This window comes from Alexandromys fortis, unplaced genomic scaffold (assembly GCF_014885135.2).
Source record: "Alexandromys fortis isolate MF-2015 unplaced genomic scaffold, M_Fortis_MF-2015_v1.1 scaffold_1, whole genome shotgun sequence".
Taxonomy (NCBI): Eukaryota; Metazoa; Chordata; class Mammalia; order Rodentia; family Cricetidae; genus Alexandromys; species Alexandromys fortis.
The window spans coordinates 30,110,471-30,118,482 of record NW_026067927.1 but is presented as its reverse complement, the minus strand read 5'-3'; positions in this window follow the sequence as shown (position 1 = coordinate 30,118,482).

The window sequence follows — 8,012 nt, the reverse complement described above, 5'->3', positions numbered from 1 at the left end:
TTCTTTTTAATGTTTATTGTCACTGTCAACTTGTGTTTCTACTGTGGCTTCATAAATCATTGCTTACAGTACATAAGAAAGGTCAGAAGATAGCTAGAAGTTTGGAAGAAGATGAAGAACTGTGGTGTTTGCATAATAAATTCTAAGGAATCAGTCGTGGGGAATATGAGGAAAATAGAATGGAGGTGGCGAGGAGATTTGGTAGTGCACAGTGGTCTCTGGGGGCTGCAGGTTCTTCTTCAGGTTACCGGTTGCTTATTTAAATGCTGACCAGACATTTGCCACAAACTAGACAAAACTGTTGGGGAGATTCTATCCAAGATATTGTTCTTTTGAAAAAGAACTCAAAATGTGCCCTACCAACTAGCACTCAACAGAAACAGTGGAAGAGAGTGAAGAAAGCACTAATCTCTTTTTGTCCACCCGAGGACGCTAGGAGTGCTCAACATGAGAGTGTCACGAGGAACTACGGGACTCTTTGAACACGAAACTGAACTACTGCCATATAGACTGTTCAACCTACTGACAATGCTTATTCTCTTGTGCTGTTTCTTTATATATAAAAAAAAGCATGTCTTTAATAATTTAAAGAACAAGCGCCACATCAATAGAATCCACTAGTCACTGATATACAACTGAGTTTTAAAATATATCCTACTTGTAATTCAGCCTTCTACCAAGTCGATGCCAGTGTTGTTTATAATAGCAACATTTTAACAATGAGATTCCCTTCCGCTGTATATCATTAGGAAAAGAAGAAAAGGCTAGAGCTGATCATCTAGACATTTATACTTAATTAAAATAAAAATAAAATATAATATCCTCGGTAATACTAAAATAGCAATGCACCTAGTCACCGGTATAAAATACAGACCAATAAATAGTCAGCCACAAGCCCAAAGAGCTGCACAATGGGGCACCGCTTCTACCCAACATTTTATTGTTGCTGTTTTATTAAACAAATTTCTTAAGTTGTTTCTTGAAGGTATTCCTCTGCACACACAGGAGAGCATGGAAGCCAGTTAAACAGAGTTTGTCTTCGAGGGGTTTATACCATTTAGCCTGTGGACCATACAGTGGGGTTCAATTGATACAGGGCTTCCAATGCAGCGAGCATGCCTCTGCGTATCACTGTGTCTACACTATCGAGCGCAGCACTCAGTAGGTGCTCAATACACACAGCTGGGGGCACAAATCCTCCACTCTTACCAGAGCAGTTGAAACCTCAGAAGCTATGGCTGACTCTGTCCATCTTCTCTTGTTTAACACGGTGCCACTTTGTCCCAGTTAGGGTTTGTTTTATCCTGTCGTAGGGTTTTATGGATTCTGTTCACATCTGAGGTCAGAAGCTTTTGATTGCCTTCCTTATTAGTCTACCTTCAGTCTTCCCGTGAGGTTGAAAAAGAAACGCAGCCCTGGAGGGACATTCCCTGCCCATAAAACACCCCCAGGTCCTTCAGAATGACTTCCTTCTTTGAGGGGTCTCCATCACGGTCAATATCATCACACCGAACGATACTCACAAACTTAATATTCTAGCAACTGACTTGCTTCTGACCCATCAAAGGTGTTTTAATTCATTTTAAAAGCAGCTATTAAGAAATACAATATAGAAGTTACTACGGTTTATATTTGAAATGCCCCCACAGGCTCATGTGTGTGAACACTTAGTCCCCAGCTGGTGGTACTGATGTAGGTGAAGCTTTGGGGACTATGGCCTAGTTAGTAGACATGGGTGGCTGGGGGCAAGATTGAAGATGCAATATGCTCCGGGTTCCATCCCAACCTCTCTGATTTCAGATATCCACCAAGATGTGAACAGTCATGCATGCAGCACACTCCTGCTGCCACGGTCAGAGCCACTTCAGCTGCCAAGCTTCCCCCGACCCCCCAGGGTGGATTGATATTAACCAAAACCATAAGCCCAAGTGAATTCTTCCTCCTTTCCGTCGCTCTGCCATGTAACAGTGACAAGAAAAAGAGAGAACACACGGAGCATTCTGCACAAAACAGTGGATGGCTTTTGACTTCATCTCAACCTCTGCCCACTAATCCCACAGCTGTGTCCCAGGTGTGGGGGGTCGCCACCGCGAACAGGACTTCAGCTTTTGAGTGAGGTGAGTCTCTCCTCTCCTACTGCTGACTAGATTAAGTCCTACTTAAATCATTGTCAGGTGCACTCCAGGTCACCTCAAAAATAGAGAACATAAAGGAAAAGAAAGACAAGATTTCCCAAAGCCCAAAGTCGGCAGAAAGTGGAGTTTAGAATGTGATGGATGTGCTCTGTCTGTGGAGACGCTGTCACCTGGCAACACTCTTAGACACAAGGAAACGCACATACACTGAGTGTGTATGTGTGGTCGGGTTAACATCACGGCTTCTGTAGGATGTGACAATATAACATAATGCGCATTGAAAAAACACACAGTCTCATCGCTTTGCTCTATTTCAAGTCTCAGAGCGGAGGAAACTCAGTAGCACCATCCCTATGGGCTGTTATCCAAACCTCTGCCAGTTAGCCATGTAGCCTATTGCTCTTTAGTAGTGAGATTATGTCTACCGCAGGTTATTCGTGTGTCCTGAAGGCTGTTTTAAAGAATTACTACAGGATTCTCAGTCCCAGCAATATGTCAGATAAGTCTGAAGATTGTCTCACTAGCGACCTCTAAAACTAGTGAATGGAAAGTAAGTCAGGCGTCACTTTGGACGCTTAGCTGAGCTCTCAAGATCTCGAACGAAATCTTCAAAGTCAAGATAAAGAAGGAATAATCAGCGAAGTGGGGCATGAGTATCCTTGAGGCGGCCTTGGTGCACTGGTGAGGATAGGCATTTTGTCCTGGTCACATGGAGGTTGAATTTTAATATCCCCGTGAATTCAAAGCAAGGTTATCCTCTTCAAGGAGGGTCAGTAAGAGACCAGATTGTAATACTGAGATCCTTGGACAGTGCTCAAACTACAGACAACACAGTTGGAATGTCTGCCAACAGCCCCAGGAAGATGAGCCAGTCGAAGGAAAGCCCCCTCCCCTTGGCTGCTCCTGGCTAGAGAGGCAGAGCACACACAGCCCTCTTCAAAACATAAGCCCCCCCTCCCATATGTTTTCTTCATACTCAAATACTATCTCATTGCCCGGGCAAATCCAAACTGAAAATTGATACAAAGCTCAATCATGATCCAGAGACAGCCTTGGGGAACCTAGAAAATTCCAAAGCTCACGACAAAGCGTTTACATGGAAAATTATGAACCCCCTTAAAGATGTGGTCACAGTGGAAAACTACCGAACATAAACAGGGATTAACCCAACATGTACAAAACCCTGTAAGATTTGGTCTGAAAAACTTTAGACGAGAAATCAGCAATGAAATACATAGATAAGGAAAAATGAAATAATTGCAAATATAAACATTTTCACTTACCAATTTATTTAGACCTTGGCAGAAAATATAAATAATCCCAGAAAAATATTTATAAATAAAAAAATATGATTCTGGACTCCAGCCAGGGAAGCAGGTCAGTGCCTTGCTCAGCGATCATCATAGAAGCTTCCTTCTGCAGCAAACGGCAACAAAACCAGAGACCCACAGCCAGACATTGGGCAGAGAGACCAGGAACACTCAGTCCTAAGTGGGATTTCTCCATCAATTCCTTCCCCTTGGGACTCGGGAAACTCTTGGGAAGAAGAGGAAGAAGGAACACAAGAGCCCGGGGGGGGGGGGGGGGGGGTGTGGAGGACACCAGGAAAACAAGGTCCTCTAATCAGCATGGCCAAGAAACGGAGGCAGCAGGCCCAGGGTCTGTGCCAGGTGCCCTGTGTATGTATTATGGCTCCCAGTTTAGCATTTCAATGAGATCCTGAGAGTACAAATGAGCAGCTCGTAAACTCTTATTCCTTCCCTTCATCTCCTTTCCTTCTGCTTGTTTTTTCCGATTCTGATACGTTGGGTTTTTGTTTTATTTGATTTGATTTGATTTTGATTTTTTTTAGTTTACTATTATCCCCTAACAGTCCGATTGTTTACTAATGAGAGACAGAAGGGAGTGAATCTGGGTGGGAGAGGACGTGGGGAGAAACTGGGAGGAGTAGAGGAAGGAGAAACCATAATCAGATGTATTACATGAGAAAAAAAAATCTGCTTTGAATAAAAAGGAAAAATACTGAAATTTTAAAACTCCATGATGAAGTTAAAGACTAGATTAGAATTGGATTAAAGAAGTCTTGGACTGGAGTACTCACCTGAGGAAACTGCACAGGACAAAGTGTTAAAATCACCAAAACCAAAACATATATGGGTAGCAAGATAAATTGGTGGGTAAATGTAGTGATATTTTGTTTGTGTTTTAACAAATAAAGCTTGCCTGAAGATCAGAGTGCAGAGCTAAGCCACTAGAGGCCAGGGAGTGGTGGTACACACCTTTAATCCCAGGGCTCAGGGGGACAAACAGATCTCTGTTAGTTCAAGGCCACTCTTGATCACTCTAAAAGAGAAACAGGCCTCACACAAAGGTGATCCCAGCACTTGGGATCACACTAAGGAGATGGAGACAGGAGTGATAGGACTGGGTGAAGAGAGGAATATAAGGCAGGAGAAGACAGGAGCTCAATGCAGTTTGAGGACTGAATCATCCCTCCGGACTGAGCGTTGGTAGAGGTAAGAACTCTCCAGTGGCTGGCGGCTCTGCTTCTCTGACCCTTCAGCTTTCACCCCCATAGCTGACTCAGAGTTTTTATTATTAAGACCAATTAGAATTCGTGCTACAGGTAAAGGTGCCTGAGTTCAGTCCCTGCGGCTCACATGGTGGAAAAAGAGAATCAACTCCTGCAGGTTTTCCCTGACTTCCACATGTGTGTGCACACAGGATGAATCAACAACAGTGTAGTTGCAATTTTTAATCAAATAAATTTTTACACAAATGTAAAGAAGTGATGAAGAGGCACAACCGATGAAAGGAAGACTCCCCATACTCAGATAAGAAAGTTCCAGAAGGAGGAATAGAGGGAGGTAAAGAGCAAGAAGCGAGGAGCCAGGAGTTTTCCCACAAGGTAAAACAGTTATGTCCTCAAATGGGAGATGTGAGTCCAATCATAGTAGAGCAGCTACATAGGAATGAATCAACTTCCAGACATGCTATCATGGATCCAACAAGACTAGAAACAAGAAGCAAGAATAAAAGGCACCAGGAGGAACAAATTACTTACAAAGAGAGAAGAAAAGATACAACGATGAGAGTTGACGATGATGTCATGTGATCCTAACAAATGAGTACTGTGTACTATAAGGGAAGTACCTGACACTTGGGAATTTGTGTCCAAACAAACCTTTTAAGACTGAGACAAAGGTATCATCTGGGCCAAAAGAATGTCAAAGAAATTGAACACTTACTAAAAGAGGAAATTAAATCTAAGCTGGGGGTGTGTAATGAAAGGAGCAATACAAAACAGATAAGCAAGCATCAATTGTGTGAAATAATGCCAACTAAATAAAGGGATATAAGAAGAATGAAAGTCAGGATTTCACTGTCTATATGTGTCAGGAGTCATTTGAAGACTGAGAAGTATTTTTTTTCTTGACATAAAAAAAATTAAAAAAAATAAATATTTAATTTTAAGTTGGGCAAAGTAGGAAGTTCACTTGCCCAGCTACAAGCCAGGTGTAATGGACCAGGCTTTCATACCCAGTACTTAGGGGTTGGGCAAGATGAAAAATTCAAGGTCAGCCTGGGCTATTTAAGATCACGTACTGCTCCCACCTCCCCACACACATGCAACTACAGTAGGTCCTAATCTTGCATGCACATGCAGATGCACACACACACACACATACACACATGAGGTGGGGGTTCACAGATCTATGAAGACTATGATGACTATTTTTGGTTGTCAATTTTACTACATCTGAATTGAACTACTGTAGGCAGAGACTGCTCATTCTTTTCCCAGCCACCCAGACCCGAATGATAACACAGAAACTATATTAATTACAATACTGTTTGGTCAATAGCTTAGGCATATTTCTCGCTAACTCTTACATTTTAAATTAACCCATTTCTGTTATTCTGTGTATCGTCACAAGGCTGTGGCTTACCGAGTAAAGTTCCAGCATCTATCTCCTTCAGCAGTTACATGGCGTCTCTCTAACTCTGCCTACTCTATCTCTCTTCCAGCCTGGATATATTCTGCCCTATCAAAGGCCAAAGCAGCTTCTTTATTAACCAACGGTAATAAAACATATTCACAGCATACAGAGGGGAGTTCTGCATCAAACTACAATCCAGAATGGGAAGAAGCACCCATGAGAGATTTTTTTTTGTTTGATTTGAAGTGAGTGATTTGAAAGTCCAGTAAGAACCTCTGAGTAGGAAGACACACACACACACACACACACATGTACACACACCTTTAATCTGGATCTTGAGGTGGGAAGACACATCTTTAATCCTGGCCACACCTTCTCCTGGAAGTCTATAAGGACGTGGAAGAAGGAATCTTTTGCTCTTTGCCCGCTTGCCCTCGCCTTGCTAGCACATTTATTCCTTCACTGTCATTAGAACCTACTTCTTCAGGATTCCAGTGCATACTGAAGACCATCTGAGACTTTTAGTCTTGTGGTACTGGGCAACCTAATAGATCCTTGGACTTTCTGTTCAAGCCAGTCATTGTTAGACTAGCTGGACTGCAGCATGTAAGTCATCCTAATAAATTCCCTTTACACATGCACATGTGTATATGTGTGCATATAAACATGTGTGTGACCCGTGTGTGTGTGTGTGTGTATTGAGAGAGAGAGAGATTCATCTTCTAAATTGTTACTATAGATAACCTTAATACAAAGACCTAAATGTGAAAGTTTACTTTGAAATCCTCAGAATAATATATGGAAGACTAAATTCCTTGATATTAGTATAGAAAAAGAGTTTTCAAAGACCAAGATAAAATATGTGAAATCATAGATCACAACTATTTTCATGTCACTCTGAATGAATACTTAAAGCGAAGTAGCAAGAAAATAGAAGTTACTAGATTCTTATAGTACATGTAACTTTTATGTTCTCAAGAACATAGAAGTAATTTCTTTTTAAATGTTGAGAAACTAAAAGCACAAGATATAAAAGAAAAATTTTTTAAAAAGTGTGAAATGTATTTGTATTTGCATACCATCCTTCAAGGGGAAATTTATGGGACAAATTCAATTTATTAATACAATAAAATATTATAAGCAGTTTGAAAAGATGAACATACATTTACATATTTCATATCATATTAAAATAAATAATATATAGTGAGCATTATATATTTATGATGTCAATAACATCAGAATGTGTGAAAAAGTTCACAATTTCTGCAAGATGTCTTCTTTTAAGAAGCGAGAATGAAGTCAAGAATTTGGAAATATCAACAGAGTGCTGTTTATATAGAGCAAGAGAGAAAAGAGCTGAACCAAACATGGACAATGGCATCTATTTAACGTTGCTGTTGTATTTTCTGTGTGTTTGAATTTTTTATAATTTTAAACAGTTTCTCTACAGAAATATAGCATTGAATAAATGTTTTAAACAATGTCAAAACTCCTAGGGCACCCATTTATCCTAGCCAGCAGCTCCATTTAAAGGCAGCAATTCCTTTAGTTAAGTGTTTCTGAAAAAAAAAAAAAATACGGTTTATGGCTATTTTGTGTGTGCCTCTTACAGTAAGATTGGAGGAAAAACCTGGATGTTAAGCCTATCATTAGGAATCTCCCAGGAAGAGAAGGACTTATGAACTGACAGTACAGTTTTATGAATTAATATGTATCTCTTCAAAGTTCTCTTGGTTGATTGGTTGGTTAGTTAGTTAGCTAGTCGGTTGGTTATTTGTTAACGTACAAAGCAGTGGGCTTCAGTAAGGTGTCTTCGTACATATGTTGCTCATGCTCACTCCCTCATTCCTTCCCACCTTCTTCAGTGTCTCTATGTTAGGCATCATGTTTTTCTTCCTCAGGAAATACCAGGCTAACATTTCAGGATCATTTCTTC